Below are 12,669 nucleotides of genomic sequence, written 5' to 3' on the forward strand. Positions count from 1 at the left end.
ACAAGGAACCTTAATTACCAGCTCACCTCTTGCCCTCCTTGCCCTATTGCCCTCCAAAACAGATGGTTAATAGTTTTAAATTTTTATCTTAAACAGATGTCAGAGATCTTGGGTTCACATTCTCATGCATCATCAATGAAAGATCTCCTTTTTGAAGGTCTTTAAACAAAGGCCTGACAACCATATGTCAGGAGTGCTCGATGGCGTCTCCTGTCTGGCAGGGGGCTGGGCTCGTTTGCCCCTCTGGTCTCCTACAGCAATATGACTCTATGAAATAAGAATTTAACATTTCTTTCTTTCTAGATCCTTTGCATAATTACATTTAAGCCAGTATATTTCATACATTATCATAGATAGCTTTTTAGAAGAATAAACCTTCTCAAAGTAAAAGGAGGGAATCAGTTTACAGCCTCAAAATAAAAATAGGAAAAAAGCCTCTTCTTCTGTTTACACTTCTCCAGCCAGTTGCTTTCTTTTCCATTTGCTCTTGGCCTTTAACCTTAGAAAGATATGGCTCAAGGCACATGGTTTTATTTTACTATTTACCAACTCTTAATTATGTAGGGTGGTGTAACCTTGCTCTCAGCCTGTAATTCCCTTTTTACGACTTTGAGAATTGTTTTCTGCTATAAATCAGGGGGCCCCCTTGTCCAGGAGGATAAACATCTTGCCAAAGTACTTAGGCAGCTGGTCTTCTGCCTGGCATAAAACATTTGAAAATCTTTAAGCTCATTTTAAAATACAGACCCTAATCAAACTATAAGCCTTGATAAAAATGCAGGCTATGATTAGATGCCTCACTAGCTCCCAGCATCCAAGGTGAGGGCATGGAATTGATTTTGCATTTCCAGTGACACAGCATGGTTCCTGACAGTCCTGCTTCAGTGTGTCACATTCCTCCACAGGTTTGTCTCCTGCAATAGCAGACCCTCCAAGTGTCCCTATTTTCCAGGGACAGCCCTGGATTTACAGAAGCCGTCTTGGTTTCTGATTTGATCCTGGAATGTCCTGCTTTTCCTTAAGACGTCCCTATTTCCATTGGATAAATGTTGGAGAGTATGCAATAGATGATCTTCCACTCTGCTCTATTAAGAAATTCTTCATCTTGCCCAGTAGCTCAAAGTGTGGATAGGCAGGCCTCAAGTTGCTGTACCTTCTCGTCCAGAAGGCAACCAACTTGCACTTGCTGTTGTTGTAAATGTAAAGGGACCCCTGAGTATTAGGTCCAGTTGTGGCCGACTCTGGGGTTGCGGCGCTCATCTCACTTTATTGGCCGAGGGAGCCGGCGTACAGCTTCCAGGTCATGTGGCCGGCATGACTAAGCCGTTACTGGCGAACCAGAGCAGCACACGGAAATGCCGTTTACCTTCCCGCCGGAGCGGTACCTATTTATCTACTTGCACTTTGACGTGCTTTTGAACTGCTAGGTTGGCAGGAGCAGGGACTGAGCAACGGGAGCTCAGTCCATCACGGGGATTCGAACCACTGACCTTCTGATCAGCAAGTCCTAGGCTCTGTGATTTAACCCACAGCGCCAGCCACGCTGGGTGTAGTTCTGCACATTCTCAGGCAGGAAGACAAACATGGCACATGTGTCACAGTAGCTCCTTCTCCATCTCTTTGTCCTACGAACATCCCCCTCAAAATAGAACTTCTGCAGGCTCCTTTTTGAATGAGAAGAGCCTGTTGGCCAGGCCAAAGGGGGCTCACCTGCCCAGCATCCTGCTCTCTCAGTGGTCAACCAGATGCCCATTATGGGAAACCTGGAAGCAGAACCCAAGCACAAGAGCCCTCCTGCGGCTTCCATAAACTGGTACCGTATTTTTCGGACCATAGGACGCACTTTTTCCCCTCCAAAAATGAAGGGGAAATGTGTGTGCGTCCTATGGAGCGAATGCAGACTCCTCGGCTTCAGCGATAGCAATGCGAAGCCTCCGAAGCCTGCGCTCCGGAGGCTTCGCGTTGCTTCCGCTGAAGCCAGGAGAGTCTGCTCTTTGAGGCTGGCGGTGGGGGAAAGCAGCGCTTCCCCCATCGCCAGCCCCAGAGGATGGGGGGCAGCGAGAAGGCGCGCGACGCCTTGCCGCTACCCTCCAACCCGGCTTCGAGGCTGGCGGTGGGGAAAGCAGCGCTTCCCCCATCGCCAGCCCCAGAGGATAGGGGGCAGCGGGAAGGCGCGCGACGCCTTGCCGCTACCCTCCAACCCGGCTTCGAGGCTGGCGGTGGGGAAAGCAGCGCTTCCCCCATCGCCAGCCCCAGAGGATGGGGGGCAGCGGGAAGGCGCGCGACGCCTTGCCGCTACCCTCCAACCCGGCTTCGAGGCTGGCGGTGGGGAAAGCAGCGCTTCCCCCATCGCCAGCCCCAGAGGATGGGGGGCAGCGGGAAGGCGCGCGACGCCCTCCCGCTACTCTCCAACCCTCCTTTGGGCTTTTGCGGGAGATGGGGGAATTCCCCCACCTCCCGCAAAAGCAGGCAAAAGCCGCGCGCTCTTTAAAGGGGCTCCGCGGCTTTTCTAGGAGGTGGGGGAATTCCCCCACCTCCTAGAAAAGCCCGCAGGAGCCGCACACCCTTTAAAGAGCAAGCGGCTCTTGGGGGCTTTTCCCCAAGGAGGGAGAAGGGACTGACTGGCCGAGTCAGTCCCTTCTCCCTCCTTTGGGCTTTTGCGGGAGATGGGGGAATTCCCCCACCTCCCGCAAAAGCAGGCAAAAGCCGCGCGCTCTTTAAAGGGGCTCCGCGGCTTTTCTAGGAGGTGGGGGAATTCCCCCACCTCCTAGAAAAGCCCGCAGGAGCCGCACACCCTTTAAAGAGCAAGCGGCTCTTGGGGGCTTTTCCCCAAGGAGGGAGAAGGGACTGACTGGCCGAGTCAGTCCCTTCTCCCTCCTTTGGGCTTTTGCGGGAGATGGGGGAATTCCCCCACCTCCCGCAAAAGCCCGCAAAAGCCTCGTGCTCTTTAAAGGGGCTCCGCGGCTTCTGCTGGCTTTTCTACGAGGGGGGGAATTCCCCCACCTCCTAGAAAAGCCTGCAGGAGCCGCACACCCTTTAAAGAGCGCGCCGCTCTTGGGGGCTTTTCCCCGAGGAGGGAGAAGGGACTGACTGGCCGTTTCAGTCCCTTCTCCCTCCTGGTCGAAAACCCGCAGGAGTCGCGCGGGGCTCCTGTGGGCTTTTGCGGGAGGTGGGGGAATTCCGCCACCTCCCGCAAAAGCAGGGAGAAGGTCTTGGAGTAGCGGACAGGCTGCGTGCAGCCTGTCCGCTGCTCCCAGAGCTGCGGGGGGGGGAAATAATATTATTTTTCCCTTGATTTCCCCCCCTGAAAACTAGGTGCGTCCTATAGGCCGGTGCGTCCTATAGTCCGAAAAATACGGTAATTTGTTCTTGTGGAAATTCCAGGTGCAAATAGATGCCTGGTGACCTCTCTGTGTCTTTCACCCTTCACAGGAACTTGGGCCCCAGAACCTCTTTGACATCCTACTCTGATGACTGTGAAGTGTCTGAGGATAGACCTGAGTTTGGCTGCAGAGTGAGCGTATAGCTGCCAACAAGCTTTTGAGGATGCACACCAGTTATTTCCCTTCAGAGACAGTTCTTTGCCCAAGCCTCTTTATTCATGACCTTTTCATCCCACCCTTCCTCCAAGGAACTCAAGGACGCGCACTTTCCTGCCTCTTCACATCCACAGTATAAATTTAAAGCACATGACTTCCCCAAAATAATCCTGGGGGGATTGTTGTTTGTTTTGGGTGCTGGGAATTGTAGCTCTGTGTGAGGCAAACTACAGTTCCCAGGATGCTTTGTGGGGGAAGACATTTCCATAAATGGGCTTTGAGTTCAGGATGTGGATGTGGCCATGGTGACTGGCTTGAGGTCACTCAGTGACTTCCTGGCTGTGTAGGGATTTGAATCTGGGTCCCCTTAGTCTTTGTTCAATGTTCTAATTACTACACCATAGTGGCTCTCTGCCAACTCCCATGGCCAAACTTCAGTGTCAGGAGTGAGAGGTGCCAGAGCTTAGGTCTAGAGCAGGAGGAATTTCAGTTTGGGGTTCATTTGCTACTCTCCAAGCAGGAGGTTTGCATGGGAAACCCATCAGCAAATTCAAGTTTGGGCTAATTCTCTTGGCCCTGCCATTATTACAGGTAAAAGGCAATGGTAAAGGACCGGTAAAGTCCAATCAAAGGCAACTATGGGGTTGTGGTACTCATCTCGCTTTCAGGGAGGGAGCTGGCGTTTGTCCTCAGACAGCTTTCCGGGACATGTGGCCAGCAGGACTAAACCGCTTCTGGCACAATGGGACACCGTGACAGAAACCAGAGCACACGGAAATGCCGTTTACCTTCACACCACAGCGGTACCTATTTATCTACTTGCACTGGTGTGCTTCCGAACTGGTAGGTTGGCAGGAGCTGAGACCGAACAACGGGAGCTCACCCCGTCATGGGGATTCGAACCGTCAACCTTCCGATTGGCAAGCCCAAGAGGCTCAGTGGTTTAGACCACAACGCCACCTGCACCCCCTGCATTATTACAATACACAATATACAATCATTACAATATACAATCAACATCCCAAATTTCAGATGAAATCCACAGGTATTTTAGTGGATGACTGTTTTGCTTACAGTTATACCGCTTTTGTAGTCTTAATAGTCCTCAAGTTTGCAAGTTTTGTTCATGCAACAGAAGAGGGTTTGGTGCCAAGGTGTTAAAATATTGTGAGAATTAAAGACAGTTTGGCTCTCACATGTCCTTGTTTCACTTGCAGGAAAAGTACAGAAATAGAGGTGCAAAAATGATTAAAATACCATGGATTGGTTCATGATTTAAAGGTCACAAAAGGTCAATATTTTGCTCAAGGTTTCATTTATTTTTATTTTATTTATTTCATAAAATTTATACATGGCTTGATTATAAAAAAACAACAACAACCTCAACGCAATCTACAAAAATATTTTTAGGTTTTTAAAACACATTTGTGACTTCTCACACCCAACTGAGTGTCACAAACTCCATCTTGACAGGAGTTTGAACCTGGATTTCCCACATCCAGTGCACTGTTTCACAGTCCAGAAGGATATTGATAAGCGGGAACGTGGGGAGTGCAGGGCAACTGAGATGATCAAAGATCTGGAAACCAAGCCGAAGGTGGAACGGTTGAGGGAGCTGGGTATGTTTAGCCTGGAAAAGAGGAGGCTGAGAGGAGAGGGGAGAACTAGCTTCAAGGGCTGTCAGAAGACGATGGAGCAAGCTTGTGTTTTGTTGCTCCAGAGTGTAGGACCAATGGATTCAAATGACAAGAAAAGAGATTCCGACTCAAGAGCAGGAATAATTTTCTGATGGCAAGAGCTGTTGGACACTGGAATGGACTCCCTTGGAAGGTGGTGGACTCCCCTTCTCTGGAGGTTTTTAAGCGGAGGTTGGATGGCCGTCTGTCAGGGATTCTTTAGTTGAGAATCCTGCTTGGACTAGATGATGATGATGATGATGATGATGATGATGATAATTTATACATCACCCATCTGCTGGGCTTCCCCAGCTACTCTGGGCAGCTTTCAACAAAATATTAAAATACAGTAATGCATCAAACATTAAACGTTTTCCTAAACAAGACTTCCTTCAGATGTCTTCTAAAAGTCTGGTAGTTGTTCTTCTCTTTGACATCTGGTGGGAGGATGTTCCACAGGGTGGGCACCACTACTGAGAAGGCCCTCTGCCTGGTTCCCTGTAACCTCATTTCTTGCAGTGAGGGAACCGCCAGAAGGCCCTTGGACCTGGACCTCAGCGTCCGGGCTGAACGATGGAGGTGGAGACGCTCCTTCAGGTATACAGGACCGAGGCCGTTTAGGGCTTTAAAGGTCAGCACCAACACTTTGAATTGTGCTCAGAAATGTACTGGGAGCCAATGTAGGTCTTTCAAGACTCTCAGGGCCCCTTCCAACTAGAATTCTATGATCCTGTACTGCATTAAATGCAGAAAGAGCCAGGTTGATTTTGCCTCTTCCCAGAAACAATGTCACCCACTAGGATATATGAGCAGCAGCAGGCGCTCTCTGGATAGGTGCGAATGCTGGGGAGTGTGGGTGTCTGGCAAAGCCCATTCTTGTGTGGAGCAACACACCCTCTCTGTTTTGGAAAGGGATACTTTCCCCTTCCATTTGCAAAACTGAGAGGAAGCTGGATCCAGACACAACTGCCTCATCGCTGTCTGGAGAGGCTTGCTCTAGTTAGAAGCAGGGAAGAGGGGGTGACTCTTTGCCATCTGGCTGCCTAATTATTTGCAGTTCCTAATTAGGGCCAGTTAGTGCAAGAGTGGGGAAGCGTCTGCTGCATCCCCGGGAGCCCAGCCGTGGAGCCCTCCCAGGGCAAACGCACGGCTGCCGTTTCCTGCAACATTCCCCAGCGCTTCCTTGCCCTGTGCTTGTGGCACAGCAGTGCAGAAAGGCATCCCATCCTCTGACATTGACCTCCCATCCTGCATCTCAAGGAAAACTACACATGGATGGAGATGTCCCCTTCGGGGGAAGCCCTGGGAGTGTGTGTGTGCGCACGTAGAGATATATATATATATATATATATATATATATATATATATATATTAGTGCGCATGTTCATACTCAGGGTTCACTGCCAGCCACAGGGCATCTCGGCAGCACATGTCACCCCCATGTGCCTGTTTACATGGCTGGCTCTGCCACAGTATGTGTCTGTCCATGCATGTTTGTGTCATTCTGGGTGCATGCGCTCCCCTCCCCTCCATGAGCGCTCGGCAGCGCATGCATATTCCCAAGGCTGGGTGACATGGGGCCATTTTGTGATTTCATGCCTGTCTGCTTGGAGGGTTTTTCCGCTCCTCCCTTTGACAGCCTGCCCAGTGCGCGCCAAGGGAGCCCCTGAGGCTCAGTGTTCAGGGGGGCCAAGGCCTGGCACATGAAGGGTGAGAGACAGGACCCTTTGGAAGTCAGGGACAGCATTAACAGCGATGCTCAGTAAATTGCAGAGAAGGCACCTACTGGCACACAGTGGCTCTCCTGTTTCCGAGCACAATTCAAAGTGTTGGTGCTGACCTTTAAAGCCCTAAACAGCCTCGGTCCAGTAAACCTGAAGGAGCGTTTCCACCCCCATTTTTCAGCCCGGACACTGAGGTCCAGCGCCGAGGGCCTTCTGGCGGTTCCCTCACTGTAAGAAGTGAGGTTACAGGGAACCAGGCAGAGGGCCTTCTTGGTAGTGGCACCCACCCTGTGGAATGCCCTCCCACCAGATGTCAAAGAGAAGAACAACTACCAGACTTTTAGAAGACATCTGAAGGCAGCCCTGTTTAGGGAAGCTTTTAATGTTTAACAGACAACTGTGTTTTAATACTTTGTTGGAAGCCGCCCAGAGCGGCTGGGGAAACCCAGTCAGATGGGCGGGGTATAAATAATAAATTCTATTCTATTCTATTCTATTCTATTCTATTCTATTCTATTCTATTCTATTCTATTCTATTCACAAAGTTGAAATATGCTCCCTGCCTTTAAATTCCCTGGAGCTCAAGGCAAGGCAATGTGGCCATGGTCTCGCTTGGAAGAGAGGCACCTATCCAAACCTAAACAAGCAGCATTGCACTCACTTTTGCCTGCTGCATCCCAGGCCAAGAAGCTCAGAGATGGATCCATTTTAGCATCACAGCAACTCATGAGGTAGCCTAGGTTGAGAAACAGCAACTCATCCAAACCCTCTCCAGGGAGCTTCATGGCTTCCTGGAGATTTGAACCCTGGAGCTGGTCTCACCCAGCTCAAGCATGACATTCGCTAGCCACTATGCCACACTGCCTCTTGGCTCCAGTTGCCTGCAATTCACCTTCTTGGCACTGAAGACCACAGTCTTGTCACAAAGGGCAGCAACTGTTCCTTTTGGTAACAAACAAAGCACAACCAGAACCACGCAGGCATCAATCTGCAGAGCTTTCAGACTTTTGTCATTTTAGCAAACATTCAATAAAGCTCAGGCAACAAGTTGACTTCAGTTCATGTCAACACTCAATGCTTCCTCTTCATTTTGTAATTGTACCTTTTACAACATCCACACATCTGCACTGTCAAAATCCTCTTTCCATATCCCTTTCGACTCTAAGTAGGTAAGCTTAAGGTAGAGGCACTTGCGTTCATCCCCACCCCACCCCCTTGTGCTGGGGAACTAAGCTGTTCTCCATCCATGACATATTCTTGAGCAAGCGTGAGTCATGCTTAAGCTCAGGGCCCTAACCTGTAAGGAAAGAAATGGGAATTATGTTAATAGGTAGCCTGTCAAAAAAGTAGAGAATATTCATTTTGTGCATTTTGCAGGCACTTAAGAAGCAGGTGGGTTAGAAACATACAAATGCTTCATTTTTCTGGTTCTGGAGATGTTTCAGGACATTAAGAAAAGAAAGACTTTGTTGCTGCTGTTCTTGTTTAATGCAGCACCACCAATACACATGATGCTTCTCTTTCCATAAGCCCCAAATACAAGACCTTGCCCCAAGGAGCATACAGTTTTTGCCAACAGTTGAACAGGGCAGGTGAGAGAGCAGCACCAGAACACAGCCGAGGTTGGGCAAAGAATGACCGAAACAAGGGAGGAAGGCAGGAGAGGCAAGGGAGTGAATGGCTGGGAGAGAATTTTTTTTTATTTGGAAATGTTCTAAACTGCACCATCACTCAAACTGTGAGTTCCAGGGTGGTGTTTGTAAAAATCAAATTAGGGTAAGGGTGTAGCTCAGTGGCAGAAAATGAGACGAGCATAGCATTATGTTGAGCCCAATGGAATTTGCAAAGGTTAAACTGCAAGTCTTTTTTGTTGTAGAAAATAAAGACCAGGGCTTGTTAGAAGCGGCACGTTCTGCTTTTAACTGAACCCTTGTGAAGGAACGACCATCATATCCCAGACTGTTGCTCAAGCAAAGAAAGAAAAGGGAAGTCAATGACATTTTGCCTATGGCAGTCCTGCAGGTGTAGACGACCCTAGTCTGGTGCACGCACGCTCTCTCTCGCTCTCCCCGCCCCCCCCCCCCACTGAAAGATAGGTATTCTGCCTTAGCTCTGTAGATTTACATTTCTTTCGACATTTTAATCCTCAGACATAGTGCATTGTAATCTTGAAAAATCAAAGCAGATATAAATGGATTCCTCTTCACTGCTGCTACCTAAATCACGCAACGGGAAGAGAGAGTGAATTCCAAGGACGCTGCTGCCATCTGGAAAGTGCTGCATTTTGCTATTACCATTTTCCATTGACATGCCAGCCTGTAATCTGCAATAATTGCTCTGAAAATTATAATATTGCGTTCGTCTTTTCAACAGTCATGCAAGTACTACCATTTTGCAAATGGGGAGACGAGCTGGAGAGAAGGAATTTCTCCGGCGCTACCAAATGAGTCCTTGGCACAGGTGAGACTTGAATCCAGATCTCCCTAGCCTTGTCTTGGGAAGACAATAACTCTGAAAAGCAGGATAAAAAAATATAGGAAATAAATATGGAATAAATGTTTCTTCCTGAAGTAATGCACAGACTGGAATTTTGCAGCTTTCCAAATTTTTGCAATACAGTTCTTGGCTCAAGAAATGTACCAACATTTATTTTTTTTAAGTGCCTGGTTTAGGATAACATTATTTTGGAAGTGCATGCATGGGAATAAAATGCACATTTCAATGTGTGTTTTTTGAAAGAATATGTATTAAATAATGGATTTAAGCAGGGATTTAAAAACACAAACATACATTTAAATTTAGTTTTTGTACAGAGTTTTTGTTGCTGTTTTTAGAGAGAAATCACCTGTTAATGTGGATACAGGGCAGAATGAATTTACAAATAACTGTGTGCAAAATGCATATGGTACAAAAATGTACTGAGCTACCCACCCCTGCCCTTTAGAAGGGCCCTGGCTCCTTCCTTTTTGCATTTCTCTCTGCCCCTCAAAAAACACCACTGCAGATCCCAGTTAAACTTGGGGGGGGGGGGACACCTCTCTCCCACATGCCCATATGCCTGCAGAGGCTCTTGTTGGAGGCGACTGAACTGCTCTGCTGCCTTCTGTGTGACTTAACGGCGCAAGTCTCATCGGAGAGAGTGCATTCTCCTAAGGAGCCCTGATTCAATCTGAAGGCTGCCCTGCCTCCGTTGGAAGGGGGGTGTGGGGGAGAAGATCAGCCTGTCTCCTTGAGACGAATCTAGTTTTCAAAGGGTAGTCTGGAGTTCTGCTAGGCGTCCTCCCCCCCCCCTTAGGTTTCAGCTTCTATTCACAGATGAAAATAGAAGGAGAGAGCCAAGGCTGTCCTCCGCTGAGCTTGTGCCCATCACATGGGATTTTCATGGGCCTCCATCTCCCTCTCGCTTTGAGCAAGGTTCCTGGTGGAGGCCTCAGAACAAGTGAAGAGGACGCCTTGCTTGCCCAGGCAGCAGCCATCCCAGCCAGTGACAGGAAGCATCCTGGTGGTGCTGGAGATATAGAAATATTTTTAAAGTGTTACATGGATTTTGCAAATAATAACAACATCTATAAATAAAACAGCAAAAGCACGGCTCGGCTCTAGATGATGTCACCAACTCTCCAGGGTCAGAAGGAACTCTTTTGCAAATCAGTGGGTGGGTTGCTTCTGTCAGTGGGCATCCTTTCAGCAGCGCCCACCCACCACCCCCTGTGAGTCCTTATGTGGCTCCCTTTGTCCCCCTCCTTCATGGAGTTGAGAGCTGGGACCCTTGACGATGTCATCAACTGCCAAGATCCCAAATAGGCTGCTTCCAGTATCAATTGCATTTGATTTCCATCGCTGGAAACCATGCTTGGGACCCAAACATGGTGGAAAAGCAGGATATCTATCTACAGTCATACCTCGGGTTGAATGCGCTTCGGGTTGAGCACGTTCGAGTTGCACTCCGCGGCAACCTGGAAGTAATGGAGCGCGTTACTTCCGGGTTTCACTGCTTGTGCATGCGCAGACGCTCAAAATGACATCACGCACATGTGCAGAAGTGGCGAAAAGCGGCGTGTGCGTGCGCAGACATGCTGTTGCTAGTTATGTTTGCTTCTGATGCGAATGGGGCTCCGGAACGGATCCCGTTCATATCCAGAGGTATCTATCTATCATCTATCTATCTATCTATCTATCTATCTATCTATCTATCTATCATCTATCTATCTCTATCATCTCTGGCTCCTTTCAGTGAGCCTCCTTTCAGTTCTGTGACATGAAGAGCAGCTGCCTTATACCAGGTCAGGGTGTAGGCCTATCTAGTTTAGCACAGCCTGCTCCAACTGGCAGCAGCTCTCCAGAGTTTCAGATGGGGAGTGCTTTCCCAGTTCCACCTGGAGATGTCAGAAATGGAACTTGAGAGGCTAGCAGTGGTTCTCAACCTGTGGGTCCCCAGATGTTGTTGGACTACAACTCCCATCACCCCTAGCTAGCAAGGCCAGAGCTCAGGGATGATGGGAGTTGTAGTCCAACAACATCTGGGGACCCACAGGTTGAGAACAGCTGGTAATGCTTTCCCACTGAGCTACAGTTATTTCAAGGTGCCAAAGAGATCTTCGTTGTGATCCTAGCAGCAGAACTGAGGGCACACTGATCTTCTCTGGGTGCGCCACCTTTATTCGGTGATGACATCCTGCATGTGGAACACCATCACCTGGCAGGTTCAAAAGCAAAACCAGACCTACCATTAGGCAGAACAAGGTGGTGCTGGGAGTGGGGTTAGGCCCCTGGCCATTCCTTGTGAGATGTACCTCCCATCCCCCTGGGGCAAAACTAGGCTTTATTTCACTTGAGTCCAAGACCCAGTTTGGCACACCCACCCACATGCATTTGCGCGTGCATGCGAGTGAGCGCGCGCACACACACACACAGGCTGGAAGCCTCAGTGGCACGCCTCTGGAGGCTTCATCCAAGGTAAAAAAGCAAGCTAGCCCCCCCCCCCCCCGTAGCTTTGGCACTTACCTGCCTGGCCTCCCAGTTGTCTATCCACCCCCAACTGGTGAACTAGCTGCCTGGGTTCCCACACCCACTTGCTTCCTCAGCTCCTGGCACCCAGCACCCCCTGGCCAGCCCCAGAGGCACCATTTGCCCAGGGAGCTTGTAGCCAGGGCTGCTGCAACAAACAGACGCACAAGCCTTTGAGAGGCAGAGACGCAGGATGGCATCTGAGGAAGGAGGGAAGGAGGGACAGAGGCCTGCGGGACCCCTGACCACCATTCAAGGCACCCCAGGGTGCCATGGCACACTGGTTGAAAACCACTGCAATAGCGTTATGAGTTTATGTGGGGAGGGATCAGTCTGGATGACACCTTCTGCACTTTCCAAAAGTGCAGCTATAGGAACTAGGACAGTGGTGTCCAAACTTTTTTCAAAGAGGGCCAGATTTGATGAAGTGAAGAGCTGTGAGGGCCAACCAAAGGGCCGACCAAAGTAGTTGTTGAGCTTTTTTTAGGGTTGAAGTTGCTTAGGATTTTACCACAGGAAATAAACTGCCACAGGGGCTGGATTAAACCGACCAGTGGGCTGGATTAGGCCCCTGAAACGGACTTTGGGCATGCCTGATCCAGTTCATTTGTTAATGGAATGACTATTTGCTGGCTACTTAAGTACTGTGATTTAGAAGTCCAAAGAGGTTGCCAAAGGAAAAAAGTGGTGGGCCCACCACTCTCACCTGGTAGGTAGAAGAAC

This window comes from Podarcis pityusensis (assembly GCF_964106645.2).
Source record: "Podarcis pityusensis genome assembly, chromosome: 9".
Classification (NCBI taxonomy): domain Eukaryota; kingdom Metazoa; phylum Chordata; class Lepidosauria; order Squamata; family Lacertidae; genus Podarcis; species Podarcis pityusensis.